We start from the raw sequence: 23,661 nt of genomic DNA, 5'->3' as shown, positions 1-23,661 counted from the left end.
ACAACTTTATGGATGGGACACATGCACATTATTTATTTTGTCAGGCTGCTCGTGTTCATTTTTACAGAGCAGCAAGGACTTTACAATTCCGGAGTCTCAATAGAATTTACAAGACTACGTAAGCAAATGTATCTCAACAGCAAATACTACACCTGCTTTAAGACACACCCTAACATATACATTTAAATAATCTTGACTGTAAAATGTTTATATAAATTAGCTACATTAGTGGCTGTCTTGGTTTGTGCTGCTATAACAAAATATCACAGACAGGTTAATTTATAAAGGATAGAAATCTATTTTTCATAGTTCTGGAATCTGGGAAATTCAAGATCAAGGCGCCAGTGGGTTTATTGTCTGCTCTCTGCTTCCAAGATGGTGCCTTCTGAGGCGGACGTTGCATAAGGCCTCTCTTACAAGGGTCTTAATCTTATTTACAAGGAAGAAGCCCTCATGGCCTAATCCCTTCACAAAGAATCCCCTCTTAATACCATCACACTGGCAACACCTGAGTTTACAGGAAGACACATTCAACCATAGCAATAGTTCAAAGACGATTACAGAAAACCTAAAACACATTTAAGACAATATCTCTTTACTATTAGACAACCCTTGTTGTACAACATAAGCCAGTGTGATTTGTATTAAATACCACAAAACACTGAGAATTATCATTAGTCTACTAATGGGACATATAAGAGCTGCCAGATGTTCACTCTTTAAGCTAGTACGTTTATGTTAGGAATGTATTAGAACAGCAGAAAAAGCAGAAACAGAAACTTCTGGCTATTACTTTTGTCATATACCACATTGATTTCTTCTTTGAAAAAAAAAAGAGTAAAAAAAGTCCTTTGTCTGTGACACACAAGTCTCATGTCTTCTGCCAGCATCCAGAAACAGTCCCTGGCTGGCTTCCTGGGGTATAAGACCCTTTCTGGTTGCTGATAGTTTAGGCAATGAGGATGGGAGGTGAGGATATCGTGCATACAGTGAGGATACAGACGTGACTTTCTGAAGAGAGGGGACAAGGGCCATTCTGACATGGGTTAGGGGATGTGAGACGATTCCCTGGGATCTGGTAACAAACGATGGACTAGGCTGGGGCTGAAGGGGGTCCTCCACTGCCTGCCTATTAGAGACTGAGACTGAGCAGTGGGAACTAGGATTGTGATAAGCTGCCCAAATGTGCTCAGGGGTTGCTGTCTCTTCTGGAGGGAGGAGAAAGAGATGCTATTGTGTCTGTGAACAGTAAGCCTCAAGGTCCCAAGCAAAGGACATGTGACTGTGAAGTCAGAAGGTCCCCACCCCAAGCTCATGGACTTGCCAGACGCTGGGTTTGCACTGGGAGAGACATGGGAGATGGGGCGATGCCCACCCTAGAGAGAGAAGCCAAAGAAAAGCAGCCTCCCCCACTCACCACAGCAGCCCCATGGGCTGGCATCTTCCCTCCCTGAGCTCCAGGTCCCCTGTGACTGTTGACACATCCCAAGTGTGCATGTTAAACTCCTCTGCCTGTGTTCCCACAGGAGGAAATGGGCCTGGCCAAAACCCTCTGCAGGAAGGGAAGTTAAAGGGATCTGTGAGTGTACCTTTTGGGCCAATTCAAAGTACCACTCTTGTTGCTTCTAGACCCAAATCTACAGTAGAAATTGAGATGGTAAGGCCAAGGTAGGAGGATTGCTTGAGCCCAAGAGTTCCAGACCAGGCTGGGCAATGTGACAAAACCCTGTCTCTAAAAAAAAACCCCAAACCCAAAAAACCCACAAAAATTAGGCGGGTATGGTGGTGTGTGCCTGTAGTGCCAGCTCCTTGGGAGGCTGAAGTCGGAGGATTGCTTGAGCCTGGGAGGTCAAGGCTACGGTGAGCCACGATGGTGCCTCTGCACACCAGCCTAGGCAACAGAGCAAGACCTTGTCTCAAGGAAGAAGAAGAAGAAGAAAAAGAAGGAGGAGGAGGAGGAGAAGGAGGAGGAGGAGGAAGTAATCAATGCAGTACAGGCTTGAACATCCCAATCCCTACAGTGCCAGAGGGGATCCTCCCAGCTGGGGAGGAGCTCCAGGTAGGAGGTTGCAAGTGGGACAAGCTGCACTGCCACTTGCCCCTGGGGGCTGGGGGATGCATTAGGATCCAACAGAAGCCTCCCTGCCCTCTTATGTCCACACTTGCCACTGTACAGATGCTGCCCTGCAGGTCAAGAGACAGAAGCTCCTTCTAAAAGAACCCAGTTGTGATGTTATCATACCTCTATCAACAGGGGTGGCTGATACTTACCCACACATGAGGTTTCCCAGGACTGTGTGTGCATATCCACTGCTTTTGAGCCTTCTAGCCCTTAAGAAAAACTTCTGTGCCTCTCGCACCCACCTCCAAAAAGGAAGCCCAGTGTTTTGTAGGGGGATTCTTTGAACTGAGGACAGAAATATGCTCTCTTGGGCATTCTACTTGGTTCTTTGTATTGTCTAACTCATAAACCAGCACCTCTAAGTGGGGTCCAGTGAGTGGCATAGGAAGCTGTCCAGTAAGCTGTGGCACCCCTCCGTACCTTTGGGTCTGCACAACTCTAATGTCCTCTTTAGTGAGCTACAAGTTGCGTGACTGCTGGTCTTGCTGATCGAATTCTCTGGGGAAGGGAGGCAGTCTCCACTCAGAGGCACACATTGACACTTTGGATTCATTGATTTCCTGACATAGCTACTAAGTGCACCCCTCTTTAAAAGGGGGGCAGCCATTAGCCTTCTACTGAGCTCTTATTAAAGCTGAACATCTGATGCACGAATCCTTGTGACTCTCGAGCTAATGTACCCATTATGCCAATGTTGGTGGGTGGGTCAACTTGGACTTGGTCTCTGGCAAGGGCATTGCCCAGCAGTCCTTGCTGGTCATAAGGGGAGGGTATGTTTGAAGACACAACCAGCATGCCCCTAGCGTCACCTCAGTTTTGCGTGAAGGGATGGCAGCTGCCCCTTTGAAAGTGTGCAGTGTTGGGTGAATATGGCTCAGCCATTGTCCCCCCTAGCTGACCTAGTCAGCAAATAGAGGCTACCCAGGGATCGCCATGACCTAGGAGGCTGAGGACGTTGCAGCTGGGAAGACCCTGGGATTCCTGATAGTGCAGGCTGCCTGCTGCCTGCATCCCTTGCAGTGGGCAGTCAGTCCTCTCTTGAAGCAGGTTCTGCAGCTGCATCTACCACAGCGAGGGGTTGGGCTGCTATGGAACCTGGGTGCTGACTGAGGCATCAAAACATCCATTAGGAATAGGTAAATATGAGACCCTTATGAAAGCTCTCTGCTCAGCTGAGTTCCTGACGGAAGACCCATCTGGAGGGCCCCTGTGCAATTCCACTTCTGCTGCCCATGCAGGACATGTTCCTGGTTTTCTCTCTGTGACAAATCACATTCCCTATAGGGCCTACCCTACTGCAGCTTCACAAACACTGATAGCAAAAGAAGTAGAATTCATGCAAAAAATCCTGTTATGTGTTTTTAAAAGGAAAATAAATCATTACATGAGAAATCTGGAGTTCTACTGTGAATCAGGAGTTATGAAAGCTGCCACTTCACTAAACAATGCTTTTGACTGCAAATATCAACATGCAAACTTTCACTTAAAACATGGGGAAAATATACGATCTCTGAATGCAAATTTGAGAGGTAAAGTGGGACTCAGACATGAGAATCATGGTTCAGTTTGTCCCATCCATGAAAACAGAGTACGATCAGTCCCCTCTTTGAGAAAGAAAAGCATGGATCAGACACATGGCTCCCTCCCTGAAGGAGAGAACCACCTTCTAGTCAAGGGGAAGCAAGAAAGGAAGCCGCCCAGCCTTACAGTTATTCAGAGCTTGTGTTTATGCTAACACAAGAGGCTAACTCCACAACCTAGTGAACAAAATAAAACTTTGGCAGGCCCACCACTCAGTCTGCAGCAGAGGACTCGAGACATATGTGATATGTCTTGCATCTAGTCCGTCCCACGGACAGTTTTTCTGGTATCCTCCATATGACAAAAAGACGTGAGTGCTGTGTTAGTTTCCTATGGCTGCCATAACAAATAGCAATAAACTTGGTGGCTTTAAAACACACCTGGATTACCTGACAGTTCTGGAGGCCAACACAGGCCTCATTAGATTAAAATGGAGGTTTCTGCAGGGCTGCATGCCTTTCTGGAGGCTCTAGGGGAGAATCTGTCCCCATGACATTTTTAGGGTCTAGAGGCTGCCCACATTCCTTGGCTGATGCCCTTCCTCCGTCTTCCAAGCCAGTAGCACTGCCTCCCTCTGCCTTTGTCCACAGTCACACCCTGTTTAGCTCTGATCTCCTCCCTCATCCACTGTTTGTTTGTTTGTTTGTTTCTGAGACAGAATCTCACTCTGTTGCCCCAGCTGGAGTGCAGTGGCACAATCATGGCTCACTGTAGTCTTGACTTCCCAGGCTCAGGCAATCCTCCTACCTCAGCCTCTGCAGTAGCTGGGACTAGAGGCATGCACCACCATGCTCAGCTAAGTTTTGTATTTTTTTGTACAGATGGTGTTTCACCATATTGCCCAGGCTGGTCTCGAACTCCTAAGCTCAAGCAATCCACCTGCCTCGGCCTCCCAAAGTGCTGGGATGACGGCATAAATCACTGCATCCTGCCCCACTTGTAGGGATCCATGTATTACATTGGGCCCATCCAGATAACCCACGATTGTCTCCCTACGTGCATATTGGCAACCTCCATTCCCCTTCACCTGTAACACAATCCCGAATTCTGGAGATTAGGTCCTGGACATCTTTGGGAGGCCATGATTCTGCCTGCCTCACTTACCCACTCAAATGTGATCTTCAGTCATGAGGACACCAAGGTTTGTAAGACATGTTTTCAGTCATTGTGAAAAGTCACAGCCCGAGCTCGGATTCTCCAGGAGTGCTGGCTTCCAGTCCAGATGTAATTGAACAGAACACAAATTTACCAAGCCTTCCGCATCCCCTCCACCTCCGTCCCTTCTTCAAGCTAAACCTTTCCATTCTCTGAGGCTGAGTCGCAGCGGCCTCTGGGGTTTTGAAGTAGCGGGAGTTCTGCTGTCTTCCCCACCCTGGAGTTAGGAAGCCTCTGTTCCTCCCGAAGCCTGGAACGTCCAGAGAGCTTTGTTCCTTCACACACTCTCCACCTCTGCTGAATCCGACACTGCTTCCCTTTGAGGTGCCAAGGGGGCTGCAGCGTCGCTGGAGTCCCCTCAACAGCGACTTGAAGAAGAAAAGAGGGACAGTCTCTTTCAGAAGAGAGAAAACTCTCCCCAGTTCTCTTCCCACCGGTCAGCCGACTTCCCCTGACTGGCCAGATGGGGTCACATGGCCATTACTAAGCCTATCACCGTCAAAGAAATGTGATTGCTATGCTTGGTTTGATAATTGTCTTTGTCTCAGACCCTGAGACAAGGGCTTGGCTGCCATATGCTTTTTTTTTTTTTTTTTTTTTTTTTTTTTTTTTGATGCAGAGTCTTGGTCTGCTGCCCAGGCTGGAGTGCAGTGGTGCAATCTCGACTCACTGCAACCTCCACCTCCCAGGTTCAAGTGATTCTCCTGCCTCAGCCTCCCAAGTAGCTGGGACTACAGGCATGTGCCACCAAGCCCAGCTAATTTTTTGTATTTTTAGTAGAGACAGGGTTTTGCCGTGTTGGACAGCCTCGTTTTGAACTCCTGACCCCAAGAGATCCGCCTGCCTCAACCTCTCAAAGTGCTGGGATTACAGGCATAAGTCACAGCACCTGGTCTCTATGTTTTTGGGAAGTGATCCCAGGAAGAAAGATTGAGGGAGGGAGGCAGACCTATTACAGGGTGCACTCAGGAGCACGTTGCCCGTGCGAGCAGCTGGGTGTCTCCCTGGGGACCCTCTGAGGAACTGTGTAGAATATGGCTCAGAACTGACCTGCCAAGAAACATGGAATATGGGCTATTTATCCATAACTCTGTACCCTTAAGGGCATATAATCCTTGTCACTTCCAGGGCAGGCTAAGTAAACTGTCCCCCACCCCACCTCACCCCAGTGTGATAAAAATAGGCAGAGCCACAGACAGAGGCAGGACTTAGACAGGGAAGCTGCTAGTGTGCACGTGGACTGTCCACTATAGCATGGGGTGGTCTCAAGGTGTCTGAGAGGAGTGGGGCAAGGCACCAACCTCACTGACGCCAGGACCTCCCCCACTACAGCGTGGGTAGAGAGGACAGCTTAGCCTCAGGCCAAACAAATCTGTCCAGGCTTGGTGTCTCCTCCTGGCACTGCTTCTGGAAAGCACTTCAGAGTTTCAAAGTTGTGGTGGTAAGTGTCCATGCAGTGAGAACATGGGACTTCACATGTGGCTTAGTGGGCACATAGACCAGTCAGCCTGAAGGCTGACTGATTGAATTTGGAAATCAACAAGGTAATTCACTGCGGGAGGAAAGGCTGGCCAGAGCGTTCCCAGTAGCTGTGTGTGATGGACAGGGCCAGAGGCCCCCGACCCACGAAGGCATGGTCATGCAGTGTTACAGGGACCCTCCTCCCCTTGGCTCACAATCACTCTGCCCTGACAGCAGCTGGGTGCTGGGCCCAGGTTTATCCCTTGGGGGGAAGAAGACCAGGTAAGTGGAGACTTCACTTTTCTGGGGCTGCTCCAAAGAATGGTGACTCTGACCTTGGAGGACACATGAAGACTTGGGGCTGGAGGAAAACTTCCCATAAAGGCTTGGATTGGGAATAGGAGCCTGACTTCTGCTTGTTTATACAAATAGAAATAAAAGCCATTTTTAAAACATCCCCTGCAGTTTCACCCAAGGTCAACTATTAGTGGACTTGAAGAGGGCAGGCGGTGGAGCATGTGTATGGGAATTCCACTCACAGCCCCCAGCCCAGAGTTTTCCTGAAGTCCAGGCTGAGTCGAATGTGAAGGGGCGATCGACTGAGGGGCTGTCCATTCACAGGGAAGCCGGCTTCTCTTCCTGGGGTGATTCCAGCTTCTCTTCCTGGGGTGATTCCAGCTTCTCTTCCTGGGGTGATTTCAGCTTCTCTTCCTGGGATAACTTCAGTGTGTCCTTACTAGACCGAAGACCAATATCCCAGGCGGGCTGCTTTCAAACTCATTGACCCATGAGACCCGAGGACTAAGCTCTGATTTTTTTATCTTGCCCAAATTCTAAGGGGTCTGGGGAGTCATGCGCTACAAACCGTAAGTTCTCATCAGATGGGTTTTATTTAATCCTGTGTATCGTGACTTACTTTCCAATCTGACTCTGGCATAACAAAGGAAAAAATCAAAACGTTTTGCCGCAAAACATGTTTCTCTGCTGTATCTTAAAATTGCCCTGCAAAGTCTCTTGCGGGAAAAATCCACATTCTATAGAGAATCCCCTGCCCCCTTTGTTTTCCCTCCTTTCTTTCCAGATCCTGGAGACAATCAATTAAGAGACAGGCACCTTTTAGGTTCAATAAGAAACATTTTACAACCTGCTCTCTCTGAAGTCTGCTATCTGAAAGATTCATCTGCACAATACAACTTGGTCTCCACAATCCTTTATCTTAACCTGAACATTCCTTTACATGGATCCCAGGTCTTCAGATAAACTCAACCAATTGTCAATCAGAAAATAATTAAATTTACCTATAGCCTGGAAGCTCCCCACTGCTTTGAGTTGGCCTGCCTTTCTGAACCAAACCAATGTATTTCTTTTCTTTTCTTTCTTTCTTTCTTTTTTTTCCCTAATGTCCCACATTTATTTACATACGAAATGTGTTTCATACAGTTATGATGGATGGAGTGTATAACACCTGACAGCAGCAAGACCTTTCGAGGAACCGAACGTTGACTACAGTATATCATGCAAGTATCTATATATACACAAAATAATTATTTTTCTTAAAAAAAAGTACAAAACATGTTCAGGGATAAATACAAAATATAAAATGCAAAATAAAACACAAAACAAAACCAAAAGATAGAACTCTCTCAGAGGACTATAAACGGAAGGGACTGAAGAGTACCTCTGCTGCATTTTAATAAAGCAGAACTACAGACGTTAAATATACTTCTTGAAATGGCTGAACTAAACCCGGGTGGCTCAGTGCTTAAGGGAATGGCCAATTGCAATACACAGGTGGCTGCATTGATAAGTCAGTGGTTGACGCTGTGCCTCCCCCAAAAAAAGTACCAGAATGTCAGGCCTCTGAGCCCAAGCTAAGCCATCGTATCCCCTGTGACCTGCACGTACACATCCAGAGGACCTGAAGCAACTGAAGATCCACAAAAGAAGTGAAAATACCCTTAACTGATGACAATCCACCATTGTGATTTGTTCCTGCCCCATCCTAACTGATAAGATATATTCTCCCCCGCCGTTAAGAAAGTACTTTGTAATGTTCTCCCCCCGCCCTTGAGAAGGTCCTTTGTTCACCTATCCCAAACCTGTAAGAACTAATGATAATCCCACCACCCTTTGCTGACTCTCTTTTTGTACTCAGCCCGCCTGCACCCAGGTGAAACCAACAACCTTGTTGCTTACACAAAGTCTGTTTGCTGGTCTCTTCACACGGACGCGCATGACGCACGTTTGGCAGCAGCACACAGAACAGGAAACGCCAACTCTTTTGACAGCAAAGGGTTAAGTCAACTGATCGTATTTTTTCTGTCAAGAGCCAGAGAAATACTTGATGTTCTTAGTTGTGTTTCTGTAATAGTTGATAAATGACATGACAAAAACCTGACTATAAAAACCTATTGGTCTAACTACGTATTTGTACCTTTTATAGTAGTCCAGCCCTTTCATTACTTTCCCGCCTTGCGCTCTTAAAGCCAGCCTTGCAGATCTGCCCAGAAAACCAGTCCCATGTTTTTTTTCTTTAGAATAGCCTTCCCCATTCCTCAAAATGGAATCGAGGAAATCAGCATTCCTTAGTAGATTCCTGGCTTCAGTTTTTATCCGCCAGTGGGAAAGGAGCGACCTGCAAGGCTGCTTTAAACACCCATTGGCGTGGCCTGAAGGCAAAGCTGCGCCCACACTGGAGTGCTGTTGTCTCAAACATGAACTCACTCCCTCAGGGCAGGCATATCCAGGAAGTGCTAAGACACTTAAAATTTTCTAGTGCTTTTGAGATCCACAATTACTTACAATTTATGTAGTGAATTCTAAAAATTGAAAACACTAAAAAAGGCATTGTTTTAGCCTGTCTTTAGTTAACCCATTCAAAATCCAAACATACAAAATGGTTTATTTGAATTCAGAACTGCCCCTGTTACTATGAACTCTGTTTTAAAGAAACCGTACAAAAAGAAAAATTCTAACCCAAAACAATTAAAATCGTTTTCCACTAAATACTGACACAAACATGTAGCAAAGAGTATAAAAAGTTATTCATTTAAATATATACCAACTCTTTGAAACTCAAAAACTGTTTTAATTAATACTTATTGAGGATATATACGATGAGGTGAAGAAGGAAGGTATGTTGAAACAGAATATATTGCAACAGCCTACACAGGACAGTTAACTCTATTATACTGCAAACTTTTTGTAACAAAAAATGTCTTTTTTATTCCAATGTGGACGGGGATTTTCCTCATGGAGCATCTGTGGCTGTTTCTCAGCTGAGCTCATCTTTTTGGATTTGATGAATCCAAAAAAGACTCACATGCGTGTGTTCGCGTGTGAGTATTTAAGGCAGCTTCAGTTTCAAACGTTTTTGCGCACACTTTGCATTTCGGTCGGACACGGCGCCGTCAGGAGATTCATCCTCGTGGCTGGGTTTGTTCTCCTGTTGGTTATCGTCCCCGGCCCCATTTTGCTTGGACACTGGCTGAGGTTCCTCTAACCTGTGTACGATGAGGAGGTGCCTGGACAGAGAGACGTGAGACGTGGAGCAGAAGCCACACTTCCGGCACTGGCAGGAAGAACCATCGGATTTGTGCTGAGGGATGTGTTCATGGAACTGCGGCAGGTTTTCGGCGGTGAAGCCACACACGGCACATCTGTGAACCTGCAAAACATTGATTTTCAGCTTTTTCAGTGGTTGAGTGATGGCTCCTCGGGGGGGCCTGAACTCCGGAACTGGTTTTTCCAACTTCCGCTTGGGACTGGGACCTTGGTGTCTTCTTTTATTTGTGCTTCCTCCTCATTGGTGGCGTGTCATTTCTTTCAGGGCAGCGTCCTTAATGCCGTGCACCAGATGGACGTGCTTCTCCAGCATCCATCGTTTGGTAAAGGTTCTTCTGGAGTCTGGGCAGTGTGAGCAGGCGTACACTTTCCTGATGACTCTGTGTTTGATCCGGTTGTGCCGGGACAGGCTGTGGGACGAGCTGAAAGGCTTGTCACACTGGCGGCAGGGGTGTTTCTTCACTTGCTTCCCGTGCTCCTTCCTTGGGTGGGATATGTACACATCTCTCTGCATGAACAGGCGGCCACACTCCCAACACGTCCATCCAGGCCTAGCCACTTTCTTGGTTTCTATTGATTTTTTTTTTTTCACAGGAGATGGAGACTTCTTTTCCAATTTCTCTTTCCCATACATGGATTTGGTGTCCTCTTTGTTCTGATTTGCTGGATTTTGAGTTGCCGGCTTAATGCTCAAAGGCAAGTTTATACCCAAGTTTGGAGGCCCTTCAATACTTTTCAATGTTCCGTGCACAGACTTGATACGGTCCATCATAAGTTGCTTCTGTGCATATAAAAGAGAACAGTCTGGACACTTGAAAACAGACACCTTCTGGTTTTCAATGTGTTGGTCAAAGTGGTGATACAGCAAGGTTTGCAGGGTGAACACGATGTCGCACGTGGAACACTTACATATTATTTTTGGTTCTTCTATCTTGAAGCCAGGATGCTGTGTGTAGGTGTGGGAATGTGTGCTTGGGGCAGACTTAAACGCCACTGGACAAATAGGACACTTACCGAAGACTTCACAGTGAGAATCTTGAATGCGAGACTTCAGAGCAGCCCCATCAGAGTACACAACATTGCAATGCACACATCGAAAACCAACGCTTCTCGTGTAGTGCAGACAGTTCTTGGTGACGTGGGTCTGGAAGTGCACAGACCTGCCGATGGCCCCCGCACTCAGGGCAAGTGTAGGGAGATTTGTGCTGATGGATTCTCCGGTGTGATGTATAACTGCACCCGTTAGGAAGCGGCATCTGGCAGATGGTGCAAGTCTTTTGTCCACTCGTATCTGCAGCTTGCTGGAAGTGTGTAGCCAGTGACATCTCGTCCTGGAAGACTTCATTACACTCCTAACGTTTTAGACTATGTCACACAGTTTGGAGGGGTCTTCATCTAGGGGCATGGCTGCGATGATGGGAGTGCTTGAAGGAGCTGATATGACTGTCCCAGTTATGCCAGACTGAATTTTTGCGACAGTGTGTGTGCTGGCTCCCACAGGGCTCTGAAGAGTGGAAGTTGAAGTGGAAGTATTGCTTGATGGAGAAACTGTCATTTGATCTGCTGGGACTGGCTTTAAAATTAAGTGAGAGCATTGCATTACCACCCCTTTCTCCTTATGCCCACGGGCATGGGAAAGGAGGCTGCATTTGTTGTGAAAAGCGAGGTTCTTTGTACAATGGTTGCATGTTACTTTGATGCACACGCTCCATCTGTCGCAGTGCTGGGTCAGACTCTTTTCTTTTCTTCCTTTTTTTTTTTTTTTTTTAGACATAATCTTGCCTTGTCACCCAGGCTGAAGTGCAGTGGCACAATCTCTGCTCACTGCAAGCTCCACCTCCCACGTTCATGCCATTTTCCTGCCTCAACCTCCCCAGTAGCTGGGACTACAGGTGCCTGCCACCACTCCCGGCTTTTTTTTTTTTTTTTTTTTTTTTTTTTTTTTTTAGTAGAGACGGGTTTCACCATGTTAACCAGGATGATCTCAATCTCCTGACCTCATGATCCACCTGCCTCGGTCTCCCAAAGTGCTGGTGCACAGGAGTCCCCATACTCCAAGCACTTGTACCCATGCGTTGGTAACGTGATCCCTGCATTGGCAGGAGGACTGAGGTTTGGGATGTAAACAGGTACTGGATTGACACTGCTTGGCACCTTGTTGAAAGCTTCCACCACAGAACTCTGCAAGGATGACACCACCTGGACCTGAGACACCTTTTGGGGAGGGGGGTTTGCGAGGCTGCTGCATTGATTATTACCTGTTTTATTTGTTGCTGAGGTTTGGTTAGCACTTGGCAGAGTTCAGAGGTGGCCTGGGCACCCTGAGGCAAAAGGTTAAGGTTGGCAAGGTGCACAGTCTTTGGCAGGAGTTTGGTGTTGGCCGGGCTGGATGCTGGCACCATGACAATTTGCTGCTGGATGGTGGTGGTGGTTTTAATGATGGCACTGATGGCACTCTGGACAGAGGCAGCACATATGACTGTGGCTTTCACTGTGGNTTTTTTGAGACATAATCTTGCCTTGTCACCCAGGCTGAAGTGCAGTGGCACAATCTCTGCTCACTGCAAGCTCCACCTCCCACGTTCATGCCATTTTCCTGCCTCAACCTCCCCAGTAGCTGGGACTACAGGTGCCTGCCACCATGGCTGGCTAATTTTCTTTTTTTTAGTAGAGACGGGTTTCACCATGTTAACCAGGATGATCTCAATCTCCTGACCTCATGATCCACCTGCCTCGGTCTCCCAAAGTGCTGGTGCACAGGAGTCCCCATACTCCAAGCACTTGTACCCATGCGTTGGTAACGTGATCCCTGCATTGGCAGGAGGACTGAGGTTTGGGATGTAAACAGGTACTGGATTGACACTGCTTGGCACCTTGTTGAAAGCTTCCACCACAGAACTCTGCAAGGATGACACCACCTGGACCTGAGACACCTTTTGGGGAGGGGGGTTTGCGAGGCTGCTGCATTGATTATTACCTGTTTTATTTGTTGCTGAGGTTTGGTTAGCACTTGGCAGAGTTCAGAGGTGGCCTGGGCACCCTGAGGCAAAAGGTTAAGGTTGGCAAGGTGCACAGTCTTTGGCAGGAGTTTGGTGTTGGCCGGGCTGGATGCTGGCACCATGACAATTTGCTGCTGGATGGTGGTGGTGGTTTTAATGATGGCACTGATGGCACTCTGGACAGAGGCAGCACATATGACTGTGGCTTTCACTGTGGTGTTGTTAGTAAGCTTCAAATTAATGACTTGGGATCCTGCTGTCTTCACAGCAGATACTGGGAGGAAAGCAGTAGCCACAGGCTTGATTGTGACCTGTTTTGGGGGTGAGCTCTGCAGGGGAAACTGCATTGGTCATGACCGCGGACTGGGGAGGTGCCTTGGGGAGAGAGGAAAGGACAGCGGCTGATGCTGGAGGTGACAGAAGGGATGTCACAGAGGCCATCACGGATGCTGTCTGCTTGGAAGGTTTCTTCCCAGAGTGAAGATCCACTTCTGGCAATACCCTGGCCACTGTTCTCTTGATTTCCCCAGAAGATGTCTTAATGGTTTTTACGTGGACTTTGGGGGTTGCTGGTGTGGACCCTGTGGGAGAGGACGGGGATCCCTTGCTGCTGTTCTCCCTTGAGATGCTTCTGGGGCTATTCGGTTGCTTTGGGGATGGTTTTTTGGTCCCATCGATGAGATTCTGGGATTCAGGAGACTTGTCGGCGGCTCTCTGACTGTCCTGTACTTCTTTTGGTAACGGGGAGGATTCCCTCGAATTGGCCACCGGTTCTTTGCAGGAGTCTGAAGCCGCCTTTTTAGCACTGAGAGCCGCGATAGCAGCAATACAGGATGAGAGCTTGGAGGATGACTTTGTCTTTGTGGCGCAATGCCGGAGGCCGGTGTCCTTCTTCTCGGAGCTCGGCTTCCCATCCAGGACTCTGTTTTCTAGCAGCTTGTCAGAGTTTTCCTTCAACTTATCCTCTGCTTTTCTGACTTTAAAAAGTTCATAAACACTCAGGTTTATAGAATTTGCTTTGGTTTCTCTCTTAACAATTTTGTTTTTCTCCATATTGCCTGATGTAGAGAGTCCAGTTTTGCTGGAGTTTTCCCCTCCAAGTGCCTTCAGCTTATCGCAGTCCTGCTGGGGAGCCGACCCTGTCAACACCTTCGGCCTGAAACTTGATCGCACCTCCTCCTTGTCAGGGGGTTCATCCACCTCCATCTTCTCATCATCATCAAACTCTTCAGCACTGGAGATCGGGCTAAACTGGCTGAACGTTGTGTCTTTCAGAGTCACCTGGGAGGCAGGCACGTCTCCTTTCAAGGACTTTGCTCCATCTTTACCGTAACTGTAAAGAGGGGACGCTGTGAGAAACCCATTATATTGGCCATTGCTGGTGGTTGTAACTGTCTTTCTCCCGCCCTCGGAGAGTCGATGCTCCAAACATTCTTGAAGGTCGTGCTGACATCCACGTTGGAAGATGATGGTGTGTGGGAGTCCTCCTCTCCGTGAGCGTTCTGCTTCATGTGGCTTTCGTGGTCATCGTGTCCATTCTCAATAGCTGCTTTAGGATCAGCCATATCTGGGATGTCAAATGCTGCCAGGACGTCATCAAAGTCTGGGGTCTTCATATCCCCCATGGTCACGAATTCAAGGAGATGTTCTTGTGAACCTGGACCTTTTGGAAAGACTTTAGGTTACTGTCACATGGCTGCATTCTCAGCAAACAGGAAAGGGTTAAAAGCAGCCCCAGTCAACAGGCCTTTTGAGCTTCATAATAGTCAGAAGCATCCCTAACACCCTTTAGTAGCTTCTAAAAGAAAAAGCACAAAACAGAACATACACGCTTCCCGGGGTTGGCCTTCGCTGCGGTCAAGCCTGGGCATTTGGGCCACAGCTCGGATGACTTTTGTTCAGCACGGCGCTGCCTGCGGCTGCTGCTGTGGCTGTTGCTGCTGTCAACGGAGTGGCGGCGGTGGCTTCCATGTGACGGGCCTGTCATCTGCGTTCCCACTGCCGAGGTCTGTGTGTGCGTGTGCGGTGGAGCGGCCTCGCCGCCCCCTCCCAAACCAATGCATTTCTTAAATGTATTTGACTGATGTCTCCTGCCTCCCTAAAATCTGTAAAACCAAGCTGTACCCCGACCACCTCGGGCACATGTTCTCAGAATCTCCTGGGGGCTGTGTTACGGCCCATGGTCACTCATATTTGGCTCAGAATAAATCTCTTCAAATACTTTACAGAGTTTGACTCTTTTTGGTGACAGAGCCTTTCTTCAGGGCACACATTCTCTAGAGGATGTCAGGGCAGAGCCCAGTGACAGGTGTGGGGCTCAGAGGCTGAGCTGCCTTTTCCTCCCTCTGCTGTGTAACAAGGAGCCCTAAAGCATGCTGGCTCATGTGAGTGACTGCCTCATGAATATTGAATTTATTCTCTCCTCCATGTGGCCACAATCCCCACAGGGACTTTTCTGAGGTGAGGAGGACCTGAGAGCTGCGTATCTCCTCTTGATCTACAGCACAACACAGCTTTCTATAGAAATGCTTCGGGAAGGGAAGAACTGGGCTCAACTGGTATCTTCTCCATGGTGTAAACTGCCTACTTCAAAAAGTAATAAACATATTTCCCTCACCACTTCCACCCTAGCTGTGCCTCTGCACTCTAATAGAAGTTCACAAAAAAGTTGTTAGTTCCCTTCTTGGTCTTTGGAAGATTTTGAGGCAGCTTCTCAGAAAACAAGACAATAAAATAATTGTTGTAATAAAACCTGTATGTGCTTCAGGAGACTTATCAGAATGTCTGGCAGGAATAATTGCTTTTCTGAAAATATAATTATTTTTCTCAGCTCACCGCCATGGTTACTTCTCTTCCCAAGTTCCAAGAAGCCTGGTAACTCCTCCCCACGCTAAGAAGTACAAAGGAAATAAGGTCAGGGGCATCCAAGCAGACCTTGTGAACAGCAAGAGCTCATACTGTGCTGAGGGGGCTGTTACTGCTATTACTGGTCACGTAGAGGTGTTGTACTCAGGCCGCACCCACGTGGGGGTGCCTAGCTCCAGTAAACTCATTTTAGTCTAAAAGAACCATAATTTTATATTCCTCATGACCATGGGAAGCCAGTGTTCACTCCTGGTATGGAAAAAGCAGCTGACTCCTACTCCTCGGGTTAGTCGGTTGGTTTCTGCTTGGGAGCTAAATGCCTTTTATTTTCTGAGTTCCCTCCTGCAGGTACGAGGACAACAACCAATGTAGCGGCAGGTCCTGTTTATGCCCCAGGCACCGAAGCTGAGATAATGTTCTCCAAAAACTGAGAACATTCTTGCTGGCTGAGGCCCTAATTAGAGATTAGGACATGCCTTACAGACCTGTTGTTCTAACAAATAGTTTGCCAGCAGCCTAGTTCACAGGGTTTGCAGAGCTAAAGGAGCTCTTAATGAATCAGAGAATTTAACACATTGAATCTTTGTTTGTAAAATGATGGGCTTGTTGTTTTTGAACTAATCACATCTGCACAGGGGTCTTTAAGACAATAAAGGCTGACAATTTAAAGAAGTAAAAGGAAAGAAACAGATCTACTGATACTCAACAACAAACTGAAAACTGTTTTGTGTTAGAGGTCATTAAAGCTGGCTCCAAGGAAAGAGAATAAAAATTTACCCAAATACAGGTTTTCCTTCATCTCATCTGTATCTATATCCTCTAGTCTGTGTGAACATTGATTTCAATCATTTCTCGTAAGGTGCAAACCCCACTGTTAGGAACCATGCTCCCCTCAGAATTCATACATTGACACCCTAACCCCCATGTGATGGTAGTTGGAGAGGCGTCTTTGGGAGTGATTAGGCTTAGAAGAAGTCATCATATGATTGAGTTATGATTAGTATACTTATAAGAAGAGATACCAGAGAGCTTGCTAGAGCCGGTTGACTGTGACCTGAGGAACCAAGGATGCCCAGTGTCCCTGGGGGCAACAGATGCCACAGTGGGGAGTGTGCTGCAGGAGGGCAGGGGCAGCCAGCTGCATACGGAGCCCTTCGTTAGACTTTCGTGACCCTGCTGTGCAGCTTGCTTCTGCTGTTGAATGCTCCAACACTCACCTTGTGACAGGTCGTCCCCGAGAAAACAACCTGGAGAACCTCTAACCTCGGGAAAACCCCACGCTTATCTTATTATAATGTCAAAATCCAATGTTTATGCACTAGGTTTTTGAGCTCTCAAATCTCCAGTGCAATAAATCCCATCACAGAGGCTTTGAGTCCCCTGCAGGTTGATTCTGTGACTAATTTCCCGATTGTTTCTTTGAGCAGGAGACCGCCCTGCAGGGATCAGTCTGGGCATGGCTCTCCTGCGGTCTGTACTGATGGCTCCCAAGGCTGTGTCTGAGCTGCGAAGGAAAAACTTGAAGAGTCTGTCACCTGCTGCTCCCCACTGACTGGAGTGAGGTGGTGCGACAAGGAGAGATCTGCGGGCACAGACCTTTTTCTGGCGGGACAGGGGAGGGAGAGACAAAAAGGAGATTAGCCACAAGCCATGGTAATATAAGAATACTCATCACAGCATTTGTTTCAAATAATAGGAAAAAAGTAAAAGGGACTTTAATATTAACCAGTAGAGAATTAGGTGAACTGTCACAGAATAATAAGTATAATGAAATGCCATGAAGTCATCGTTGTGTGTGTGTGCATGTGTGTGTGCACCCGTGTGTGCATGCGTGTGTGTGCATGCATGTGCACGTGTGCATGTGAGTGCATGTGTGTGCGTGGTGAGTGTGTGCATGCACGTGTGTGCATGCGTGCGTGTGCGTGTGTGTGTGCGTGTGTGTCCCTGCATGTGTGCACCTATGTGTATACATTGTAAGAAATGAGGACTACAATTTGTTTGTACTAAAAGCAATTCATAAAACAAGAATTTAGAGAGTGAGATCGCTTTTGCTTTTCAGTACATATTTATACATGCAGGCTCACCAGTCCTAGATTACAAAGCAAGACATGAAGGTGACAAAGCGTGTCTCTATGTGTTAAAATTCCAGGTGACTTTATCTGTTCACTTTAATATTGTCTGCCACTCTTACAGTGAATATAACATAATCAGAAACAAAGGTGTTTATAATCCTGAAAGTTCTATGAGCTGAAGACAAAGCTAACTTGTATGAGGCTAAAAGCTTCTTTATGTATTTCAAACAGACTAATTTAGCAACGATATTTGGCCCCAAAACGACAAAAGAAGTCTACTGTTCCTTTTAGGCGTTTGGCTGGAAAAGCAAGGCTTTTCCTGTTGATTTCCCCCAGTGATTTATTAAAGTAATAAGGGCTTGTTATGGAAAATTCCAACAAAGTGTGTTTTATTATCTTTCACAGGGTGAGCCCAGCAAGACATGTGGCTCCCCATCTGTCCGGCTAGGGTTCAGGGACTTCCAGGGTGAGGGAGGAGGGGGACTTCCTCTGTTCCTTCTCTTTGCCTGTGTAGCCCTTGTTGATGGGTAGACACTACCGTGTGTGATGAATTATTAATAGAAGAAGCTGTGAGACCATAAATATTCAAGGGGATACATCTGGTTTCCCTGATGCTTCATGTAAGGCAGAAAAAGTACATTTTTACCGAGTAGAACAACTTGTCAACCCCAAATCTCTTGCTTGCCTGGACCCAAGCACTACAAGGAGAAAAAAAGAATCTTCTGACACTGCACATAAAAGTCTAGCTGGGACACACTGTGTGTGAGGAATCTGCAGGGTTCAGCCTGGAAGAGACCATGTGAGCTGACAATGTCACCACGTTTCCTTAGTAGATGTGAGGCTGTCTGCTGGGACTTAGGGGAGGGGAATACGGCATTTCAGAACATCACTTGAACACTTAGAAGAGGACAAAGGAGATAGAAGCGCCCCTAAGGGAGTTTGCAGGTGGAGGAGAGCAGCAGGTGTAGAGTGGGGGGCTTGGGACCCACCAGGACTTTGGCAACACCAGTTCCTCCCACGTTTTCTACCCCGGGAAGATTAAAACCTATGCAGATGTCAATGTCTCCATCTCCAGGGCGTATTTCTGCTTCCAACACTCACCTTCAGAAGCAGATAGTCAAAGAAACAGAGTGAGTAGGAAAGTGCGCTTAGAGCGGAAGAGAAGCGCTTCCGGCTGCACCTGCTTCAGGAATTCTCTGGTGCTGCTCACAGAACGCGCGCAATTCTGTTTCTCGGCATGGGACCCTCCGGCAGGACGCCCACAGAAGGAATGTTTCTTAAACCAGCCTTTCCAAGGCGTGTTCCATAAAACCACAACTTCCAAGAATGCTAACAGATATTATGTGATCACAAAGAGGTGCAGAGTAAAAAGACCTTCGCACATCTCTGAGAAGACCTACAAAAGCTTACCTTGTAAGTCTTGAAGGACTGCTAATAAGACCCTAACGGAATGTCCCCAGAGGACCTTGGAATGCCTGGAGACATTTTTTATTGTCAAAATTGAGGGCAGTGACTGGAAGGGAAGGTGGGGATGCTTCACTGACATCTAGCGGGGGGAAGCCAGGGAAACCAAAGGCCATCATACAGTGCACAGGACAGCCCCCACAGCGAAGAACCATCCGGCACTATAGGTCAGCAGTGCGGAGGCTGAGAAACCCTGGCCTAAGTGTATTGAAGACAAAACCTCCATCCCACCCCAGAGCCTCCCCCCTCAGGCATCTCAATGGTGTCCTGCAATGCTCAGGTAGGGAAACGCTGCCTTTTCACTCAGCTCTGAAGGGGATGAGAACATGCCAGGCTAGTGTGAAGTAGGTAAAGGGTCTGCGTGGGTAATTCTCCTTCCCCCAAGACCACTGGGGAATCACCTTTTCCCCAGCAGACTCCTCTCTGGGATCCTCCTCCATGCTTCCAAAACGTCATCAAGCTTCTGTGGTAGCACCATCTCCACGGACCGTGAGCTTTCTCAAAGACACACAGATCCTGCCCTCTCCATCTCACCAGCATGCAGTGCAGACTTCACCTCCAAACATGTGAATGAGGCTCTGAGCCCTGAAGGATTTGGAGAAGGCATAGCAACGAACTCCAGTGAAACCTAACAAATGGTTAAGCAGATATTAAGTGCTGCAGAACACAAGATCTCATAACTCAATGCCCAATATCCTCAAAACAAAACAAAGCCAACTTGGAAGTGAGGGACTGTGCTTGAAGAAGAGGAGGAGTTCTGTGTGTGGGAGAGACTGGAAGAAGAGAATGTTCACAGTAGGTAGTTAGTCCGGTGTGAGTGGGGCAGGAGAAGGCTCCCCTCCACACACCAGGGGTGTTGGGCCACCATCAAGTGAGAGTCAGGCAGTTGTTAACCGTCTCTCTAAACTGATAACTGGTTGCAGCCAGCGCCAGGGAAAGGCAGTCTACTAACAGATAGAAAACACGTGGAACTCATCAGCTTCCTGATACGGTCTCAGGAGTTGGGTGAGTGGGGAGAAGTAACACAAGACCCTGGAAGTATGCCAGTGTCTAAAACCCCAAGTCAAAAGGTCAAGCCGTGCGCTTGTTTCTCAGGTCGCCTGCCTGGCCCTCTTCCAAGTGTACTTTCCTTCCTGCTCTAAAGCTACTTGTTTTTTGAGATGGAGTCTCTCTGTCATCCAGGCTGGAGTGCAGTGGCATGATCTCAGCTCACTGCAAACTCCACCTCCCCAGTCCAAGCGATTGTCCTGCCTCATCTTCCTGAGTAGCTGGGATTACAGGTGCACACCACCACGCCTGGTTAGTTTTCGTATTTTTAGTAGAGACAGGGTTTCACCATGTTGGCCAGGTTGGTCTCGAACTCCTGACCTTATGATCTGCCCTCAGCCTCCCAAAGTGCTGGGATCACAGGTGTGACCCACTGCACCTGGCCCTCTAAAGCTTTTTAATTAACTTTCTCTCCTGCTCTAAACCTTGCCTTGGTTGGTCTCTCCTTCTGCCTTCTGCCTCCTCAGTCGAACTCCTTCTTCTGAGGAGGCAATAATTGAGGTCACTGCAGACCTGTATGGATGTCGTGAGACTGATGTTCGCACCAGCATGAGGGAGGGGTGAGGCATCCTGATTAGGAGAGAAGGACGACCTGAGACACAGGTGAGCCTGCAAATCAGCACCCGTATGCGAAACACGCACTTCTCAGGGGAGTCTCAGGGGATATGATTGGGGGAAAAGACAGCAGAGAACAAATGTTTAGCTCTAGTTGCTTGCAAACTTTCTTTTCACCTAACACTTTTTAAAACACAAGTGTTCTTGACTTAAGAAAACAAAAAAGGGGTTAATAGAACTTTGCTGTACAAGACTAACCCTGTCCTGTGGGCTGTCCTGAATTAATATAAATAGTAGATCAGAGTGTCTTGATTCTTTAATTCTATCCCAGGTTATTTTGAAGCCAATTAAGCACAGAAATATGAAACTATGCTAAGATTCTAAAGAAGCAACTGTTTCCCCAACATTTTTCTCCAGGAATTCCAAACGTCTCTGGGGGGCATTCCCACAGGGTGGGTTTATGCTTAATAATTCAGTTGAAAATGAAGCCTTTATTTTAAATCTTTTGATCTATCTTCCTTTTAAGCTTTTAATCTGTTCTCGATCAACTGGTTTTGAACGCAGAGAAGCAAGTTTAAACTGGAATTCATGTACAGTTAATGATCTCTGTACTGCTCACTGGGTGATGTTTCACATACTTTTAAAGTCTAGGGGAAAAACATGCTAATGAATATTATTATAAGTTACCAAAAGCTGAAAGTTCTTTTCTAGAACTAGATGTTTAAGGGGAGCTGTCAAACTGCCCCGCTGATTTCTCCCTGTGGCTTAGTAATGACAGAAAACCAAATGACCAACTGTTACATTTTGACCAACTCACTAAGTCATACGGTACAAGCCTGTTGTGCCTAATACTTTTCTTTCCTTCCTTCCTTTTTTGTTTCTTGTGGTGCGTAGGGTAGCGAATCTCACTGGTTCTGGATAGAACTCTGGGTGGCCATCAGTGAAGTGTGAGGAAGAAATGGTGGCAACGAGGGTCTCACATGCAAGATTGGAGGTGGAGGCCCCCCAGCGCCCAAGGAGGACAGACATCAAGTCCCTATAACTGGCTGTCTCTGGGGCAACCAGGCCAGGGAGTCCACTGCAGCCCCTGGGAGAGGCAGGGAAATGGCTGGGGAGCCATCTCCCTCAAGTCAAGTGCGCTGTCCCAGAAAAGTGCAGACAGTGGAAGAACAGAGCACTCCCAGTTGTCAGGTAGGGGCTTTTGACTCTTAATTGGAGACAAACTGTCAGAAATGTTCACCCAGGATTCGGAGGTTGGTATGAGGACTGAGGGCGTTGGCTGCAGGTGCACTCTGGGTGTGGCTTTTCCCGTTTCTCTAAATGATGCTGTGGGTGATGTTCTTGACAGCAGCACCCTGCCCTCCTAACTAGAGAGCCTCACCCCTGAAAGAGACCGAAGTTCATCTTGTTAACATACACACAGGGTGCATGGGAGTGTTATACCTTTTCTAATGATTACACATAAGAATTTAAAGGCTTTTTTTTTCCCTCTAGAACTCTTAGATGTTATTAATTAGATCTCATTCTGCTTATTGAAAGTCTGGATGGAGACCCATATTCACTTTAAGAGAACTGACTACCTGGGGATGTTGTATGACTAAGGTGTTATTAAAGATAAGTTAAAAACACAGGTCAGGCACAGTGGCTCATGTCTGTAATCCCAGCACTTTTGGGAGGCTGAGGTAGGCAGATCACCTGAGGTCAGGAGTTTGAGGCCAGCCTGGCCAACATTGTAAAACCCCATCTCTACTAAAAATACAAAAATTAGCCAGGCATGGTGGTGGGCACCTATAGTCTCAGCTATTTGGGAGGCTGAGGCAGGAGAATCACTTGAACCCCGGAGGTGGAGGTTGCAGTAAGCTGAGATTGTGCCACTGCACTCCAGCCTGGGTGACAGCAGGAGATCCTGTCTCAAAGATCAAAGAAAAAACCCAGTTACACATTTTACTGAATAGACCCTAGAGACTCAAATGCCAGCCAGCTATGTTGACCCCTTTTCTGTGTAAAATTATATGACTATACTGTGTGTATTTAGTGAAAGGAACCCCACTGTCCCAGGGGCCACTGATCTGATCCCAGCCTTGGGTATGTGCAGAGAAAATCATGTCTGTCTGGACTGGGCACAGAGACCCCCTCTGCAGGCCAGCTAGGCAGTACCCTGCACTGCAACAGAGCACTCCAAACTTAGGAGGAGGGATGAGTGAGCAGATCTAGCAGCCGCTCAGGCTGAGCTGGGACCCTGATGACCAGTTAGTTTTCCATGAAGTCTCTTGTCCATAACAATTTCTTTTCTGGCAAGTTGAAATCAGGCCTAAAATTATTAGGGGAAAGAGTAGGAAGGATTGATGTATACGTTCAGCTTTCTGCTGGTCTCCTCTCTTGTCTGCTCTGCACATCTGTCCCTGGAGAGTCAGCCTGTCCTTCTAACAGTGGGTCCTCTCTGCTGTTGTGGATGACATGCCTGAAGGGCAGCTGCCTCTGCCCCTGCCCTTCCTCTGTGCAGACCTTGGGGTCTCCAGCTGGGAGGAGTTCATCTCCAGCACCAGGCTCTGCGTGTTCCCTGCTCCTGGTTTTACTGTGTGTCCAGAGACTGTCGGGGGAATAAGGGGATCTGTCTTTTTGTCCCACTTTCCTCATCTCTGACTCATAGTACAGCTTTTAAATTTCACTTTTTTTTTTTGAGATGGAATCTCCGTCTGTCACCCAGGCTGGAGTGCAGTGGCGTGATCTTGGCTCACTGCAAGTCCACCTCCTGGGTTCAAGCAATTCTCCTGCC

The 23,661-nt window shown here is 47.4% G+C and overlaps 1 pseudogene; it reads right to left on the bottom strand.

Annotated features, from left to right (window-relative positions):
* Positions 1 to 9,505: 9,505 nt before the first annotated feature.
* LOC108520989 (zinc finger protein 532 pseudogene) lies at positions 9,506 to 14,869 on the bottom strand (annotated as a pseudogene).
* Between the last annotated feature and the right edge of the window lie 8,792 nt (positions 14,870 to 23,661).

This window comes from Rhinopithecus bieti, unplaced genomic scaffold (assembly GCF_001698545.2).
Source record: "Rhinopithecus bieti isolate Rb0 unplaced genomic scaffold, ASM169854v2 scaffold_50877, whole genome shotgun sequence".
NCBI classification, from domain to species: Eukaryota; Metazoa; Chordata; class Mammalia; order Primates; family Cercopithecidae; genus Rhinopithecus; species Rhinopithecus bieti.
The sequence above is the reverse complement of the archived record's forward strand: the minus strand, read 5'-3'. Positions and strand labels throughout refer to the sequence as shown.